Source organism: Pseudophryne corroboree, chromosome 7 (assembly GCF_028390025.1).
Source record: "Pseudophryne corroboree isolate aPseCor3 chromosome 7, aPseCor3.hap2, whole genome shotgun sequence".
In the NCBI taxonomy this organism is placed as follows: domain Eukaryota; kingdom Metazoa; phylum Chordata; class Amphibia; order Anura; family Myobatrachidae; genus Pseudophryne; species Pseudophryne corroboree.
Genome location: NC_086450.1, coordinates 155,526,218 through 155,545,987, shown reverse-complemented (window position 1 = coordinate 155,545,987; position 19,770 = coordinate 155,526,218). Strand labels below are relative to the sequence as shown.

Here is a 19,770-nt window from a genome sequence, read left to right as displayed (position 1 = left end):
AGAGCCAATGTGTCTCAGCAGCCAGCTGAATTTATTAAACAATATTTGTGGGATATTCCCCAACATCACCAGATTTACCCGCAAATATTAAGTATCCCTACCAAGAAAGATATCTCCAATAGCTACCGCAGTGTCTCTGCCCCTCCGTTTCTGACTGTAAAGCAGGGTGAGAAACTAGATGTGAGAAATAAATGGGAGTCAAGTGTGACATTAAGGCAGCAGGTTTGGGACACTGCAGAAACTGTGGTGTTAGTGATGGTGAGGGAGGTTTGAGGGTACTGTAGGTGGTGCCTCTGGGAGGGGGGAAGATAATAAGGTCTGTTTTTTCTTTGTTTTATGTTGAAATTTTGGTAGAAATGAGACATCTGTAGTATAGTGTAGGTTTCAGTAGTCAACTTTCAAATGCAAATATCTAATTATGCAAAATCAATTTTTCTATTGAAACCAATGCATATATGTCAGAAGTAGCCAGTCAGACATACTCTAACCCCACTCCTTGATTAATGGTCAATTTGGCCAAACATAAAGGTGGCCAAATTAGTTGAGATCCAAATGTTTGGTCCCCTGTATGAGCATAAAGATTATTTGTAGCCTGACTGGGTATGGCTATTACAGTATGCAGATAGCCGCACATAGCCGTTGATCAGTTATTTGAAAACAGGTGTGTGACCATTGCAGATAATCAGATCAGATGTGTAAGTGCATAGATGACTGGCTGAAGATGACTTCCCTATTACCGAGGGCAAATAAGACACCAAAAGTAGTGCACCCGCCACCTACAGTATATTAATGTCAGTACAAGTACATGTCATGCTCTAAAATCTATACTTTCCTTACTCTGAATATGGGTAACCATTAAACCAAACACTTCCTTATAAATGGCACTGCATAGATCCAATTTCCTTATCTCATCTTGTTATATTTGTTTTGTTACAAGAGCAGACTGTGATGATTTCAGCAGCTACATAGAAGTATGGATCTGAAAGGCTCCTTTATATCAGTAATTTCACCTACTCATCTGCCTAAAGCATTGCAAGCTGTAAAACTGACGTCAGAGTACTCTGAGCCGCTCCTGGTAAATCAATCTGTGTGGGATTGCAGGTTAGCGGATACTGTGCATGATTGAGAAAGTGAAATATCTCTTCATTGCCCGACGTACAAACACTACCTTTAGGGGGTAATTCCAAGTTGATCGAAGCAGGATTTTTGTTAGCAGTTGGGCAAAACCATGTGCACTGCAGGAGAGGCAGATTTAACATGTGCAAATAGAGTTAGATTTGGGTGTGGTTTGTTCAATCTGCAATCTAATTTGCAGTGTAAAAATAAAGCAGCCAGTATTTACCCTGCACAGAAATAAAATAACCCACCCAAATCTAACTCTCTCTGTACATGTTATATCTGCCTCCCCTGCAGTGCACATGGTTTTGCCCAACTGCTAACAAAAATCCTGCTGCGATCAACTTGGAATTACCCCCTTAGTCATTGTCTCTCTTCTCTTTTCCCCAAAGATAATGCCTTGTTTAGCGTCCTCTATGTCTTATATTAATCATGAGCGTGGGAAACAGTATTTATTTTTTGTTTATTTGTTTTGGATCATTTTTGTACATTTGATGGGTTAGATTTGGGTGGGATGTGTTCAAACTTAAATCTAAATTGCAGTATAAAAATAAAGCAGCCAGTATTTACCCTGCACAGAAGCAATATAACCCACCCAAATCTAACTCTCTCTGCAAATGTTATATCTGCCACACCTGCAGTACACATGGTTTTGCCCATCTGCTAACAAATTTGCTGCTGCGATCAACTCTGAATTACCCCCATTGTGCCTAGCAATATTCTTTCCCTGCAGAAGTACAAATTGAAGCCTGATTCTGAAGTGGGCAAAATAAAAAAGTAACTACTGTATGCACTTTGCAACCCTGTTGCACTGCAGGTGGGGCAGATTTAAAATGTGCATTTAAATTTGAAAGGGGTTTAAATTGCTGTGTAGAAATTAAGCTGTCCAGCATTTTTGGAAAACAAAAAAATAGCAGCATCTAGAAGAGAATTACTATTATTAGATCTCCTGGCACTAAAATAGTTACATTTAGTGAATGCCTTGTTCAGGGATGCAGTAACTTATGGGCCCTACACATTGAGAGATCCACCGCCGAGCTACCCGACGGCGGATACGGCCGACGGGCGACCCGGCGACGGGGGGGTGGGCAGTGATGGGAGGAGTGAAGTTTCTTCACTCCCTCCGTCACCCGGCTCCATAGAAGTGCAGGCAAATATGGACGAGATCGTCCATATTGGCCTGCATGCACAGCCGACGGGGCACCAGAGATGAACGAGCGCGGTGCCGCGCATCCTACATCGCTGGAGCCTCCACACTGAAAGATATGAACGGTATCTCATTCATTAATGAACGAGATCCTTCATATCTTTCACTAAAATTGCGCAGTGTTTAAGGCCCATTAGTTCAACATAACAACCAAACAAGAACAGACAGAAAATGGCTGCACTGGATGTAATAATCAGTAAATAAAATTGAATAAGTAGCTTCTAGTATAAATAGCTACTATTCAGAGAAATATGAGGCTCATTCATGGTAAAAGATACAGTTTACTTATAATTTGTCATATTAAAAAGTATGACACAAAACAAAAATAAAATTCTACAATTACATATGAAATTCTATTTCTCTCTGTGAGATAAGCAGCAATACAGTACAAATATTAAAATCGGCTAGTTCTTTGCGAATCATTTTTTCATACCATATACAGTACTGTATACAGATGGAGCTCTCTAGTCCCAAAAGACGTATAGTCTTGGTCACACAGATTAATTTGTTTGGTTAAGACGGCTTATTTCTGTGAAAACAGATGTATGCAAACTCCAATATTTCCTTATGGCAGTGCAGAATCCATAGCTGGTGTCCCAGCAAAGGTAGCATATGTCAAATTGTTCCCCCGATCCAATATGCTCAATGCTAGGCTATTATTAGATGCTGGCATTGGCAATAATCAGGTAGAGAAGATAACTCTGAGCCAGCGAGTCAACAATGGGGGTAATTCAGATCTGATTGTAGATCATTTTCTCTGACATGTGGGGGGGATGCCCAGCACATGGCTAGTCTGCCCCAAATATCAGGCACAGGTACCAAAGCATTGCACGGCGGTGATGCTTTTGTACCTGGCGAGTGGCTCCCTGCCAGCGCAGCTCCTGCACGCTGGCAGGCCACTACTCGCTGCATCCCGGGTCGCAGCGGCTGCGTGGGACGTCACACAGCCACCACGGCCTGTCCCCCCCAACGGTCTGGACATGCCTTCATTGTCCGGACTGCACCCAATCAATGGCTTTCTAACGCCGTTGGCACACCCCCTCCTGCCCCGCGACCACCTCTGCCTGTCAGGCAGAAGCGATCACAGCTCTGAGATGCTTTTAGCATCTCACTGTGCTCCTGGGGTGTGCACGTGCAGTGTGGCCGCTGCGCCTGCACACTCCACAAAAGATTCAGACTGTAATCGCTGCTGCTGCAGTGATCCAGTCTGAATTAGCCACAATATGTTCTGGAGTCCCAACCCACAGTGTGTCTGCAAGCAGGTCAAATTCCTTCTACTCGGTATGGGGAGAAGCAGCACAGCATTTGTGTGCTAAATGCAAGAGCAGTCAGTATTTACCATGCATGCAAAAATTAAGAAATAATTAAATGTATTTGCCCCATTTAATTGTAACATGGTATGTCCAGGTGCATAGTTACTTGCTCATTTTTGCTTTACGCCCAGTGTCGGACTGGAGCATGAAGGGCCCACCGGGGGGATGCTGTTGTAGGGCCCATTCTTAAGGGTGTGGCCAGGCTCCAGTGGGGGCGTGGCCAGCCACCACAGGGGTTTGGCTAACCATTACAGAGTACATGTTCTGTGCCCCATGGTAAATATATAATAAAACATATTCTTGTGAAGTATAATGTAACATGTATAATGCATAATTAAAGTGCACTAGGATAGAGTCTGGAACCTGATCCCCAAAGGAGGAGGAGGAGGGGCCTCAAGCAGTGGTGCCCTCCGGTGGTTTCCCCTGTTCCCCCGTGGTCCAGTCCGACCCTGTTAACGCCCACCTCAGAATTAGGCCCAATGTGTCAAATGTTATCTGGACTGCGATGTACCTGCTACAGGTACAGATGTGTCATTTATCTTATATGTGATGCATATGTATATGCACATACATAATGTGCAAGATTAGCCCAGCCAAGCTATGTATTTTAACCAGGGGTGGACTGGTCCTTGGGGGTACAGGGGAAACTCCCAATGGGCTTCACCCCCTCCTCTAGGAATTAGGTTCCAGACTGTGCACTTGAATTATACATTATACATATGTTATCTTATACTGCACAGGACCATGGTGTAGTTTCTACAGTACATTGCTGTTACAAATCTGGTACATTATCATGCATGCACTAGCAGTGTTTATTGTATATATTTATCAGGGGGCCCAGACCATGCACTCGCTAATGGTTAGCCAGGCCTGTGGGGCAGATGCCCACACCCCCTCTGGAGACTGGCCACACCTCCAACCATGGTCCCCTACCACTACATTCCTCCAGTGGGCCTTTGATGCCTCAGTTCGACACTGATAGTTTCACCTGTGATCTCCCAATGTAATGCTTGTAACTGTTTGCGGGAACAATTGCTGCAACCACATTACCACATGTATAACAGGTAATCGTAAGAAGGACACAACTGTAGATTTGTATTGTTAAATTCTGTAGAGCATCTACTACTGTACATTGAAGTGAACTGGATGTGTGACACCTGCATACAGTGGAGACAACCATATAGTAGGTTGCTCATTATCATTGTTATACCTTATTTGTAAAAAAAAAAAAACTGGGCAGAATATACACAATGCCCGAAAGAAAAGATTCACAAATAGGTTTCCAACCTAAGATTTGTGTGGAGCACAAGATACACTTGGTAGAGGAATTACAGTTGCTGCTGTTGTTGGTGAAAGTTTGTGTTGCTACTGTTAGGCAGAAACATTATCAGCTGCCAATAATAAAGCAACCTTTGGTGATTGGCATTTCTGTGAGGATAGAAAGGGGAAGATGAAGTCATTAAAGATGAAAAAGTAATTGCAGAATGCTCAAGACTTTCATCTTCTGGCAACCATAACTGTTCTTCATCATTTATCTTAGCTATAGATCCTTCCTCTTTTATTTCTGGAGGAAGCCTTTTTATTGTTTTGTGGGCACTCTAGATGTTATCTGTCAGCATAAAAGGAGCATTGTGCCCACTATTTTTTTTTTTTCACCTCTTGCTCATTGCTGGACACTTGTTTCTCATGTTGGAGGCAGCTGCTACCATCAAGGAGTCAACTCAGATCAGCAGAGGAGGCAGAGACAGTTGATCACATGGTCCAAAAGGGATGTAGTTAGCATCCTGGAGGATGGGATGCCAGCGTTCAGAAGACAGGCGCTGGAATCCTGCCACCTGTCAGAATGCCAATGCTAGAAATCCGACAGCCAGAATCCTGAACCTAAGTATTCTGGGACGGGTTAGGGTTAGGCTGCAGGGGGAGGGTTAGAGCTAGGCACTACGGGGAGGGTTAGGCTGTGGGAGAGGAGGGTTAGGTTTAGGCTGTGGGAAGGGAAGGGAGGATTATGGGTAGGGTAAGTGCTAGGGTTAGTTTTGTGGCTCAAACCTGTCGGGATTATAGCATTTGGGATGCCACTGTTGGTATTTTGACCATTGGCATCCTGACTGCCGGTATCCCATAGCCAACCTCATCCAACAACTGTACTGCCATGGTAGCCCTTGATTTGTCAAAACTTCTAGATGGATGTCGCGCATCTGCATTAGACAATACCTTTTCGCCAGCAGCAGTAGGCACTGGCAACATCAGACAGGATGCTGTAGAGGAGGAGGACACTGCTGGACCTCACCAATCTATTAAGTTGTGATAAATACTGTTGTCATATCTGTTAGTATCACACTGATACTAAACAAAATAGTATAGTAATAGTATTAGTAATTGCAGCCCTCAGGGCCATTTCTAGAGAGGAGGAGGCCCGTGTGCAGGATCCATCTGGGACCCCTCCTCTCTAGCTGGTGGCAGTGCTTAGCTCTGGGCACTAGGGTCCCTAGGAGACCCTAGTGCTGTCCCAGAGTCTACAGCGCATGTGCAGATCTCTGGGAAAATGGCGCGGCACCCATTTTCCAAGCGATTTTTCTACTGCACATTTGCGAAACACCAGAAAAATGGCGCTGTGCCATTCTTCCAGTGATTTCTGCTGCGCTGCGGGACTCCGGAGGGTAAGTATTACAAATAATAGGTGCAGGGCGTGCGGTGTGGGCCCTCCTGGACCCCGCACAGCACACACTGCACCCATTATTAATACGCCAGTGGTAGCCATATGTATTATGAAGAAAATTACTCCTCAGGGCCAACAGGTAATTTCACATGACACAATATTTGTTTTATATCTGTAAGAAGATAATTATGTTGTACGGTACATCAAAGAGCTGGTCTAAAAAAGCAGGCATCACTAACTGGGGCAACATGTATGAGTCTATTTGTTCTCCAGTAAGTAAAATTAAGGAGGAATCATTTCTGTAACAACAATTTGCATATAATAGTTACTTCCCAATAGCCCCAATTTTGTCAGGATGGGGCTTTATTGAAAAAATAAACAAGGCTTTATAAGAATGTGGGCATGGTCTTGAAGATTGGAAAAAGTTTATTAGGATGTGGACTGTGCTTATTTTGTCCCAAATCGACTTTTTTTTTAAATGTGGGGAGGTATGGGAAAGGAACGGAAAGAGCCTAGGAAGTATCTCCATTTAGAAACTTATGAGAACGGTGTATACGAAGTCATCAATATATTTTGAAAAAGGGATCAATCTGGAAATAAGAAGAAAGCTAAATTATAATAAAAAAAATTAAAACATCTTTGGAAATATTCTGGAAAAGATCTGTGACATTGTAAGGAGTCATACAGTACAATGGCTTATCCTTTTTGTTACTCCATTAATGAAGAATATGCGATTACATGCAAACTAACAAACAATAAAATTGAAGTATTGTGATCCTTTTCTAAACAATATGTGCTAGTCTCTTGTACTGTATCTTAATCATTCTCTACTTTAAGTGCACTTTGATTCTCACAGTACTTAATTGCAGCGAATTAGCATAGATTTACACAGTTTACTTCATCTTGATATTGACATTAATAGCTCAATTAAAGGTTATTTCATGGGATTTACAGTATTGTTATGAACTACTGTAGTTTTATTTAATAAAAGGATAAATTGTGATTTTCTGTATGAAGGAAGAATGAGTGAAGCCATTAAAGTGTGAAATTAAATCTCTGAAAAAGATGAAATCCCTGAAATGCCTCTATACACCCTCCACGAAAAACAAATACAGCTGACCAAGCTATTCTGAAAACCCTCACATACTGTATCTCCTTCTGCAGTTTTAGAGAACAGTGATCCCCTTTTGTTCCAGTGGTCTATTTTGCCTTTGTTGTGTTACATAGAAATATTGAGCCTATATTATCTATATTATCTATATTGTGTGCACGGAAATGAATGTGTATATTCACCCAGATGCAGAGTTATATTTGTGGTGCATCTTCTTCCATCATCATCGGGCTATTTTTGCAGCAGTCTTTTGTTGATGCACGCCTGCAATGGGATGGGTGTGGTATATTTTGTTTAAATAGATAATGTCAACAAGAGAGTGATGACCTGGTCATTATGTTGACATGCATGTCAAAGCATGCACAATGACGACATTGTCATTCATCATGTTAACTAGATTGACATTCATCATGTTGATTAGAGTGTCCCTGGTGGTCTAGCAGTGACTAACCTGGTATGGTGAGTTGGCAGCTCCAGCGATGTTTCCTGTATCTGTTGGGGTGGTCATCTGATGATGACTTCTGCCAGATCTAGCTGCACTTGTGGCAGTGAGTTTGCCTAACCAGTAACCCTAACCCTTTACCGGGTTACATACATTATTTTGGTGGGCGGGATGCTGGCTGTAAATATCCCGACAGCGGGATCCTGCCCGTCAGAGTGCCGGCAGAGGGACGAGTGCTGATTTCCCTTGCAGGTTTGCCAGCATGTATTCCCACTCTATGGATGTCGTGGACACCCACGAGTGGGAATAGCACTGGTGCACCGGGATTCTGGCTGCTGACATTGTCGGCTTTCAGGATTTCAGCGTCGGTATCCTGAATGCTGGGATCACGACAGCCAGCATTATAAGTACATCCCCCTTTACCTAGTTCCTAACCCTAACCTATCTCCTGCAGTCTAACCCTAATCCTCCCCTGCTTATCTGGGCAGAATGTTAGTGTTTCACATGTCGACTTTCTGCACATACTGACATATTCAATGTTGACATTTTAACAATGTTAACATCATAACTGTCAACATTTATTTTGACTACATCCCCCTGGAAGCATCTCTGCATAGCTCCCAAATGCCCAATCCTCATTGAACTTTGTCTATGTGAGAGTCAGGGCCGGTGCTAAGGTGTTCAGCGCCCTCCTGCAAACTATAAATTTGCACCCTCCCTCCCATATTTAATAAAGGGACAGAGCACGCTGAAAGCGTGCGCCGCAAATAAGCTGTGTGGTCTCACAAGGAAGGGGTGTGGCCACAGAATAGTACCCTCAATTTAGTTACACCACACAGTAGCACAATCTTTTTCACATTACATACACGTAGTGCTCCTGATTCACATTATACATCATAGTTTTGTCCCTTATTCATGTTACAACATATAGTAGTGCCCCTAATTCACTTTCTGCCACATATTTGTGCCCCTTATGTATAAAGCCCACAGTAGTACCCCTGATACACAAAGCCCAAAGTTGTGCCCCTTATACACATAATGCCCACAGTAGTAGTGACATAAGGTGTGAAAAGAGCAGAAGAGGAATAAGAAAGGAGAGGCAGGAGAAGGTGAAAGGTAAGCGAAACAATGTTGCTGTGCAATGGGAAAGCAACCAGATTTTGGCCAGAGAGGGGAAATTGGCAGCCATATGCTAGGCATAGAGTGGGGGGAGACAGAACCTGTTCAGACAGATGATGGGATAGCCATTTGCTGGGCAGAGAGAGGGGCGCGGCAGATGCTGGGCAGGTGGGGGCAGCTGCTGGGCAGAGAGATGGGGTGCACCATATGCTGGGCAGCGAGAAGAGGGGAGGCAGATGCTCTGCAAAGAAAGGGGGAGCAGATGCTGGGCAGAGAGAGCAGACAGACCTTGAGATAAGAAGGCTTGCAGGATGAAAACCCTCTCCGTTTTCCCGAACGCCAGCTGCCTCCACCCCGTGCTTCCCCACAAACTACTCTGCCTGTCAATCAGGTAGGGGCGTTCGCATTTTAGAGTAGAGATCGCAGGACCCATTCTGCACATGCGCAGAACGGGTTCTGCATGTACGCAGTCCCCAAATGTCGGCAAAATGCAGTAAGGATCACTTTTGTCCTATGTTTCAGACACTTCTCAGAGACAGCAAGCCAGACTGGACAGGAGTGAGCACTTTACAGATGTAGCCATGTTCAGCTTTGCTGCCATGTGGCATGCTGGATCACATATGCACCTGCTAGTCACGGGCACAATAGTCGCGCCAGCTATGCTGCGTTTTGTACATATTGCGCATAGGTGAGCATGGCTACATCTGTAGCTGGAAATACAGGGTTTACAGTAGTGCTGCAAAGTTGTGTCCAGCTGCATCATCTTACATTCCAAACTACTATGATAATGTTTTAACATTTTGTGACTAAAAAATAACTAAAATATTGAATGGCTTTGTGCTAATAAAATGCAAAAGTTTAATATTAGTGCAGTAGAATCGGTTTGATGCCATTTTATACTTTATAACTCAGGATTAAGATGCTATTGGACGCTGACTATGGGGGTGATCCAGAGATAGACGCACTTTGCGTCAGTGAAGCAACTATATACTAATGCCACAGGAGGAGTCTTGTGTAAATAGACACCTCCTACACCTGTGATCCGCTGCTGCATACGAGGATGCAGCATCGGATCACATAACTGAACATTTTTATTTTTATTGAAAACCTCCCTCCCAAAATGGCCGCCGCCACAGAGGAGACAGTTATTAAAGATACTAGAGGGCTCCTCTAGTATCTTGAATAACTGACTCCTCTGTGGTGGCGGCCATTTTGGGAGGGAAATTTTCAATACAGAGCTGCTGGAGGGTCGGAGGACAGCAGCAGAACAGCGGGGACGACCACGGAATGGCTGGGACGGCGGCGGGCGGGCAGATGACTGCATGAGCATCCCGGGCCCTCCTCTCTATGTCAGAGAGGCTGGGCACGGGACAGCTGTGCCCCCTGCACCCCCCTGATGGCGGCTCTGCACGGGTTTAGTATGAAATACAGTACCTACAATCAAAATCCTGGCAGTCAAAAACCGACAACAATTGACTGCCAGTCAAAATCCTGACGTCAAAATAATGACACGGTCAAAATACCAATGTTTAAAATACAGTCAAGATCAAAATACCGACATTTAAAATGTCGACAGGTCAAAAAGTCGACACATGTTTTTCATTGTTTTTTGTTTGTATGTCGACATAAGTGTAAGTGTATGTCGACATAAGTGTACCGCGTCCCCTCGCATGGTTTGCTGCGCTCGCCATGCTTTGGGCATGGTACCTCGCTGTGCTCTACACACTGTTATATTCCCCCTCCAGGTCCACTGGGATGGTTAAGTATGAACAAGTCGGTTTCAATGAGAAATAATGAAAAACTCATGTCGACTTTTTAACCTTTCAAAATTTTAAATATCAATATTTTGACCTTGTTGGTATTTTAAATGTCGGTATTTTGACCATATCGGTATTTTGACCTTGTCGGGATCTTGACCATCGGTCAGTGGTTGTCAGTATTTTTACCTTCGGGATTTTGATTGTATGTAAATTGACTGCATCCCATTTTACGCCACCTATCTGTGCCTGAAATGATGTAGCGCTTAGATATGAAAGATAATATTGGTATTACTGTATATCTTTCAGTCTCAGGCTGCGGTAAATGATAAGTGAGAGTGGCCTGGCGTAGATGGACAGGGCTGTATAGGAAAAAGATCCTTATAAATGACAATCCCTGCACACTCATCCAGAGGTTACAGCGTAATTTCCCAGCACTGGCTTTTAAGCAGTCAATGCTTAGCAATGACAATGAATCTTTACACCACAAAGAGACATTGGATTATATCACCAGGGAGAATTATCCAGCGATGTAACATGAATTCTAGAAACTTAAACAGGCCACATAGTAACCACTATGCTTAACAACACCTAATACACAACTTGTGTTATACCAAATAGCTAGCAGTAACATTCATGAACAAATACGTAATATATTCAGGTGATGATGATGTCAGCTAAACTGTACATTGACATTTGCTCGTGTGGAGAAGACAATGATGCAGAAAGAGCTGGATAGAGACCTATATGCTATATTATTAGTGCAGAAATGCATTTCTTATGCAAACATGAGCTTAATAGATTTTAGTAGCTAAAAATGCATTTTATTTCAAATGTATTTCTTAAATCAATAAAGTAAACATACTAGTATCACTGATAACGTGTGTGGGGGGGGAGAGAGCGGTTGTGGGTTCTAAGTTCCATGGGGGTCATTCCGAGTTGATCGCTCGCTTTCAGTTTTTAGCAGCCGTGCAAACGCTAAGCCGCCGCCCTCTGGGAGTGTATTTTAGCTTAGCAGAAGTGCGAACGAAAGGATCGCAGAGCGACTCCGAAAAAAAATTGTGCAGTTTCAGAGTAGCTCCAGACCTACTCAGCGCTTGCGATCACTTACGACTGTTCAGTTCCGGATTTGACGTCACAAACACACCCTGCGTTCTCCCAGCCATGCCTGCGTTTTTCCGAACACTCCCTGAAAACGGTCAGTTGACACCCAGAAACGTCCACTTCCTGTCAATCACTCTGCGACGGACATTGCGAATGAAAAGTCTCGCTAGATCTTGTGTAAAACTACATCGGCTGTTGTGAAAGTACATCTCGCATGCGCATTGCGCCGCATACGCATGCGCAGAAGTGTCGCTTTTTCACTTAATCGCTGTGCTGCAAACATTTTTATCTAGCGATCAACTCGGAATGACCCCCCATATACAGTGCTAGCTGAGTGGTGTACTGCCCACATTGAGACAGGCTGCAATGAAGGAAGACGGGCTGAACATTGCACAGTTTAGACAGAGGCATAACACACACTGATATTGTTGAACAGCACTGAATTTACTAACACCTGAAAGAGATGCCAAGCTAAATAAATATTTAAGGCATAAAATCCTGTAACAGCGTCTCATATAACACTGGTAACACATACACAAACATACCAAATTCCCATTCATATCTGTAGCTGTCTGGGAATTTGGGCAGATCCTTTTGATGTGGCCTCCTTTTCATGGCACAACACTCTGGCAGGTAACAGCTCACAGATTATCCTGGCATTAAGTTGGCTAATGCCACTTACTTTAATGTACTGACAGGATCATAACCCAGTGGTGGAAAAATGTCCACATTCTTAGTCGTCAGTGAGTTTATCCAGTGGAATTATCTGATAACCTGATCAGGATAGAACAATGGAAAGAATACTGTGAGTTTATATATGAGAAATATCCAATATCTTGTTCAGAGTAGGAGTGTGGTATTATAGCATATTTATGTTACCTTGAGCTCAGCCAAATGTGATGGAAACAGGTACATGATGTATCCTCATAACATAATAAATATGTTAACAGAAACTGTGATTGTACTGTACATAGTGTACCTGGTGAAAATGAGGGCTATCTGGTGACCTGACTGTTATAACATGCTCCGGTATCCTTATTTCACCACATTATTTCACATACATGTGTAAAATGTTAAAAAGTGCTGAGTATGTCTATGCCTCGTCTGCTTGCTTGGGACAGGGAAAAGGAAAACAGCGCACCCTATGTGCAATTGCGGGGACTTGGCATAATAGCTGGCATGTTGTTCTATATGTCCTTCCTGGCGGGGTTCCAGAATATAAATGAATATGTGAGTTCACCTTATGCCAACTCTCCTTGCATTTGCACATACTGTAGGCTGTGTTGATTTCTCTTCTCCAGCGCACAAAGCTTTTATGTGAAACCATAAGAGGTCTTTTAAAGATTAATTCTTTTGGAAAAAGGCATCTTTTGATCAAATATTATCAGAACAGTAATGTTTTCTCTGGTAACACTTGTAATACATGAGTTTTTATCTGTGGTACTAGCCTCTCACTGTGTGAGTACGAAGCTGTATCAATCCATCAAAGAGAGTGACATTCCCTGATATGTACATGGTAAAGGAGGCTGTTTAGTGTTCCCTAGATAGCTCTGCCTGGCCATAAAGATAATTAATGTACAAGTATCTATCAACTGTCAAGTGCTATTTACATGTGATTTTGTGTACTATATGCTGCATGGTAAAGGAAATGACTTTACAAACAGTGCTTTTTTTGTGGTGGTACTCAGCGGTACTTAGTAACAGACCTTTTTTTTTCTTTTTTCTTTTGTTCTGATTTGTACGACTTCTGTAGTTCCAGAAACAGGAAGAAATCAGTGACTTCATATCTGAAAAGAACAAAATAAGTATACAAATTGTTTAATCTGTTATAAATCTGGGTTAAGTACGGGATACCGGTCAATAGATCGACACCGGCATCTCGACTGAAATCCCAAAAGGGGTGCAGGAGGCAGCTAACCCTAATTCTCTGCCTAACCCTAACCCTTCCTCTACAGAGCCTAACCCAAACCTCCCCTGCCCACAGCCTCACCCTAACCTTCCCTTCCCGCAGCCTAAACCCCATTCTAACAGATGTCATTATTCCTGCACCGGCATTCTAATTGCTGGGATCCCAGCTACATATCATAAATCTTATATCAATTGTAACTTTAGGTGATTACCGACACCTTTTTTCCTAGAAAAAAAACACTGTTTATATAAACAATGCATTTACCCTCATATTTTGTAAAATTTATTTAAATACATCTTTACACCCAGGCCCATTTATCAATGAGTGATCAAACTTGTGGATGCTAAAACTCATTGCAAATGACGTAAATGGTGATCCACCCAATCAGCTCCCACCTGTTATTTTTCAAATACATAAAAGTTAGGGGCTGAACACATGACAGTTGAGAGCTGATTGGCTGGAGCACCATTTATCATATGCAACAAGTTTTATCATCCATGAGTTTTATCACTCGTTGATAAATGTGCCCCATAAACTTTAAACTTGAAAACATATGACAAAATAATTTGAAAACAAATGCACCATGCTGAATATTTTTTAACAAAGGGAATTAATTTTGTCCCACTGTAAAATGATGCTAATCCATTCGTGTTTGCCTGGTTTCAGATCAATTCACCTTTCACTGTTAGTCACTGCTGTTGCCTTTAGATACCACATCCAGTAAAACCATCTATGCTTAGATGTTGCAATGACTGAAAGCCTCAAATACTCTTAATAGGGTAAGAAGAATAAAGCCAAGCATTTGGTGAATGTTTCTAGAGGACATTTACAAATCAATATTCTACAGTCAGGATTTGTACAATACACTCACTGCCAAGCTTGTTTTATATGATCTATAAACTGTCCAGTAAATAGGGTTATATTACCATGTAGACCATCTGGGCTATTTGTAACACTGTTGCTTTGACATCTACTTGCCTATAAGAACCACGGAAATATCCACTTAAAGTTTAGCCCTGACACCAAACTAAGGGCCTAATTCAGACCTGACTGATCCTCTGCAAATTTGCAGAGGACTGCGATCAGATAGTCGCCGCCCATGGAGAGTGAAAACCCGCCCCTTGCAAGTGTGCGAATGCATGTGTACACCGTGCGAAAACTTCGCCAGACAACAGACATGAGCAAATCTGTTCGCAACTCCCTCACCATCAAATTATTTTTGCAGTCTGTGCGTAGCCCAGGATGTAGCTGACGTCAGACACCTTCCCTGAAAATGCTTGGGAATGACTGCCTTTTTCCTGACACTCCCAGAAAACGTCCAGTTACCGCCCACAAACGTCTGCTTCCTGTCAATCACCTTGAGTACACCTGGTGATCAACATTTTTGCACCATTCTGTCGCTGTTTGGGCTCACGCCTGTGCATTGCGGTGCATACGCATGCACGGTCATTCGATAATCGGCCGCTGAGTGATTTCGTCGAACAGCGATCAGGTCTGAATTAGTCCCTATCACTTTGAAAAAGTATACATTTCAAATGTCAAAACATATAACTTTAGTATACACAGATGAACTTTGTTCCAGCTATAAACATGGTGCAGTGCTGTGTTCACACATGAACAGGTGTGAGTGGATTTCATGCACTGTGAGCATATGGTAACCCGATGGAGTAGCTCTGAATATTGCCTCCTTTACATATCTGTTGTCATAGATGCAACAAGTATGGTCTTTCAAGAACCAGCTTTATTTTTAAGTATGGCAGTACAGGTGGTGCAATGGTTAGGAAAACTGGCTCACAGCACTGAGGTCGTGGGTTCGATTCCCACCATGACCCATACTGTGTGGACTTTGTATATTCTCTCCATGCTTGCATGAGTTTCCTACGATAATCCAAAAATATACTGGTACTGTAGGTTAATTGGCTCCTGACAAAAAAAATAAAATATTAACTCTAGTGTGTGAATGTATGTGTGTTTAGGGCAGACTAAATGGTTGAAGTGGTTCTTACTGTATCTGCCATCAAGGTGATTACCATGAAATTAATTTATCTATGCAAAATGTACCAGCTTACATGTGTGTGGATAAAAAAAAGACAATTGCAGTATTAAATCCTGGATAGGTACATTTATACTGAATTTAAAAAGTAGGTGTGTGCTATTGTAAATTAATTAAGGGCTACTTAAAAATATAGGAATCACTCTATATATATATATATATATATATACACACACACACACACACACACACACACACACACACACACACACACACACACAAATATTTTAAATATCTCTCTCTCTCTCTCTCTCTCTCTCTCTCTCTGTGGTTTCTTGGTTTTCTGCCAGAATATAGCAATTTGGTGTAAGCAGAGTGAAGAGTGGCTCACACACAATGGGATGCGTTTGGCATCCTGACGGACACGATGCCGGCAGTCAGGTGACTGATGCCAAAATCCAGACACTGACAGCCGACATCCCTCTGGTAGGTATCAGGGTAGTAAGCCATAGCCGCCACCCCCCTAGATTTCAGTGACATGTGGAGAGGGGAGGCAGAGCCTTTCCTGTCATATTAATGTATAAAATGTTGAGAGTGGGCCTGGACTGCACACCCTAGCTTCTTATAATGGGATGTGCTACCTTGCTAAGACTTAGTACTGCAATATAGGAAAAAGAGTGCAGGTGCACCATACCCCATTAAAATTATATCAACCATCATATCCGAGGTTCTTGGCATATATTGGCAATATATGAGCCTGCCCACCTTCTTCACGGTGACCTCATCGGACAGGTCCCCAACATTATAGGGGTTCACCTCTGGGGTGCAGAGCACCCCCATACCACCCCAGCCATACCACCCCAGGGCATCACACAAATGAGGGATAGAAGCAAGAAATAAGTGTTAAGGAAGTGACAGAAGCTGCTGAGTGTTGGAAAGAGGACAGCAGTAAGGTGTCAGAGTGTTAGAAAGTGAGGTTAGCAGATCAGTGTTATAAGTGTAAAAGATATGTGAAAAATACTACATAAATAGAAACAAATATAGGGTGAAATAGGTGTTAAAAATAAATGTAAGGTGGTGATGCCCCAAAGTGGTCCAGTCAGAGCAATCCAAGGAGCCCCACGCCCCAAAAAGTTCACTCCCAGACGGACTTTCTATATTATTGAAAGGATCTTACCTATAGCATTTGTTCAGTCAGCATATGCTAGCTCCCTGTTTAAAAGCCTGAGAGGCAGTGGGTGGGGTGTGTATTCACACACACATAATATAGAATATATTGTGGAGAGTGGGCCTGGACTGCACACCTTAGCTTCTTAAGGCCCGTACACACTGGTCGATATATCGTCCGTTCTCTTGAACGGCCGATATATCGCGGGAGCGTCGGCCAGTGTGTATGGCCGATACGTCTGTGAACTCCGTCGTTCACAGACGTATCGCGTCGGCCGTGCAGCACAGCCGACGGCCAATATATCTACCGATAAATTGGCGCGTCGCTGTGTGTGTACGGGGCAGTCGGCCGACCGCCCGTACACATGCTGCGGCGGCCGGCGGTGATTGACAGCTGAACTGGGCGGGCGTGTGTACACGCTTACCCAGTTCATGACGTCAGTCCCCGACGGATCGGGCAGTGTGTATGCTGAACACACTGCCCGATCTGTCCATAGATATATCTGCAGATCAATTGATCTGCAGATATATCTACTAGTGTGTACCCACCTTAACAATGGGATGTGCTACCTCGCTGGGACTTAGTGCTACAATATAGGAACAAGAGTGCAGGTGCACCATACACTCTTTTCAATTATATAGAAAGGCAGCATGAAACAACTTTGGCTACTTTTGTGCCCTTGGATATTACAGTCTCTTGCTCTGTGAACACAGTTTAATCCATTTCTCAGAACAGAGTTGTGCCACAATCCTATGACTAGATGATATAAAGTTATGGTGAAAACAAAGAAAAAAACAGTTTATAATATGCAGTGTGCTTAGTAAAGGTTGCAAGAGTACATGCATGAACTAATAAATTAAAATAGTCTGAAGGTGATTAAAAGATCCCATTGGATCTTTACAAAGACTCTTGTTTTAGAACCTTGCTCTAGTTGCAGAAAGTTGATAGATGAGATCACATGGCACAGCACAGATCTATAAACTGTATAGATCTATAAACACATCTCCTATTCTTTCAAACCCCAAAAAATAATGAATTGCTGTGCACACACCGGTGTCAGAAACGTTTCCCAATGTTCCCAGCTGTAAAGGCAAATATCCCGACTGTGTAGTTCGCAGAACAGTTGGGAAGTACCCCAACACAATAATTTATATTGTTTACCTGCTCCCACTGAAATAACCTGCTATCCAAGATTACTCCAACATATTTTTCTAGAAACTAGTACACTGGAAAAATGTTTTGCGACTCATTCCAACACATTCAAGGATTCATTCAATTTTCTAAACTTACTGAAACAAGTGAGGCACATTTTGGTTGCTATGGACTACAGTGCCGTTTTCTGGTCTATCAGATTGAATTAAAGTCCCATTTTTGCCACATGGAATGACAGGATAATGTACTGAAACAGCAACATTTTTATATCATGTAATCCCTTAAGTAATATACAACAATATATTATTTTTTCGTTGTGTTTGGATTTATTAGAAGCTCCATTGTGGAATTTGTTGCATTCAAATAATACTTTTTTTTTTATCACTGTTGGTACTTTTTATGGCACCGAACTCTGCAGTACATACAGTATGTCTAAACTAAAGGGAAGTACTAAGTAGACAGAGGAAAGTAGACTAGAAAGTAAGGAGGTTTGGTGTTCTTGTTTGTGTTTGTTTTTATTTTAGGCCTTTGATAAAGAGATTATTAATTTAGAAGCATTTTCTTGGTTTTGTATACATTTTGTATGCTTTTGTTTCATACTGTCATGTCAGGGAACAAATGTTACGCCATATGGTACTGTATGTAGAAAATAGTGGGATGAGAGTACACATTCTGACTAATCATAACAACTTCTCACATAAAACATAGCTGTATGCACTTAAACATTCACTTTGCTCAATAACCTCCAGCTAATAGATTAACATGTTGTAGTAATTAATTTCTGGAATTAGTTATTTACTTAACCCTTTGAATGCCAGAGGTTTCAACTGATGTGCTCATTTAGGAGGTCAGGATTATTTTCATGACAGTGATGAGTCCGTTCTGACAGGATTAACTTTATATACAGTATTTGTTTATTTCCACACAAGGAAATAATATACTGTATTTGGAGGAATGTAATAGGGTATTGATTTTGCCATGTAAATGAGTGCCACTTAAAAAAAAAAAAAAAAAAACAGGAGAGCTCTCACAAAATCTCTCACTTTCTGATTCTCACACCCTAGTACACAACATTTTAGCTTGTAGCCTCCTCACATGTGCAATACTGTAAGTTGGCACTTTGGGCACCCTTAAATGAGAGTCTGGTTGCTCAAAACAGTACTTAAGTTGTGTTTAGTTTCTTTGTACATATAAAACCAGTACCATACCTCCCAACATGACCCTCTCCAGGAGGGACAGAATGCTGTGCCCATGGGCTTCCCTTTTAATTTATTATTGCCCTCACCTGTGCTGAAACACCTTTCTTATCCATTAACCTGTTCAAAACGGGTGCTGGCAATAATAAATTAAGAGAAAAGTCCAGAAGCAGAGCATTGTGTCCCTCCTGGAGAGGGTCATGTTGGGAGGTATGTACCTCCCAACATGTCCCTCTCCAGGAGGGACACAATGCTCTGCTTCTGGACTTTTCTCTTAATTTAAGATTGCTGACATCTGTGTTGAACAGGTTAATTGATAAGAAAGGTGTTTCAGCACAGATGATAGCAATCATAAATCAAGAGAAAAGTCCAGGAACAGAGCATTCTGTTCCTCCTGGAGAGGGTCATGTTGGGAGGTATGCAGTACTAATGGGCATGCAATACAACGGAGGGGGGCACTTGAATTGCTCTGTTGGGTGTCCATTATGTTTGGGTGCCCACAAAACAATTGAATTCCCTCCTGTATA

At 42.4% G+C, this 19,770-nt stretch overlaps 1 protein-coding gene and 1 long non-coding RNA gene across 2 annotated transcripts in view; one reads left to right on the top strand and one right to left on the bottom strand.

Moving 5' to 3' along the window:
- The window catches only part of LRP1B (LDL receptor related protein 1B), a 1,835,733-nt gene that overhangs the window by 9,613 nt on the left and 1,806,350 nt on the right, over nt 1-19,770 (top strand). The gene's annotated exons all lie outside the window — the stretch shown is intronic.
- On the bottom strand, nt 12,448-19,313 carry LOC134944837 (uncharacterized). The gene is made up of 3 exons (XR_010181966.1): nt 19,256-19,313; nt 13,532-13,612; nt 12,448-12,599 (listed from the first exon to the last, which is right to left on the bottom strand). It is a non-coding gene; the product is annotated as an uncharacterized LOC134944837 (long non-coding RNA).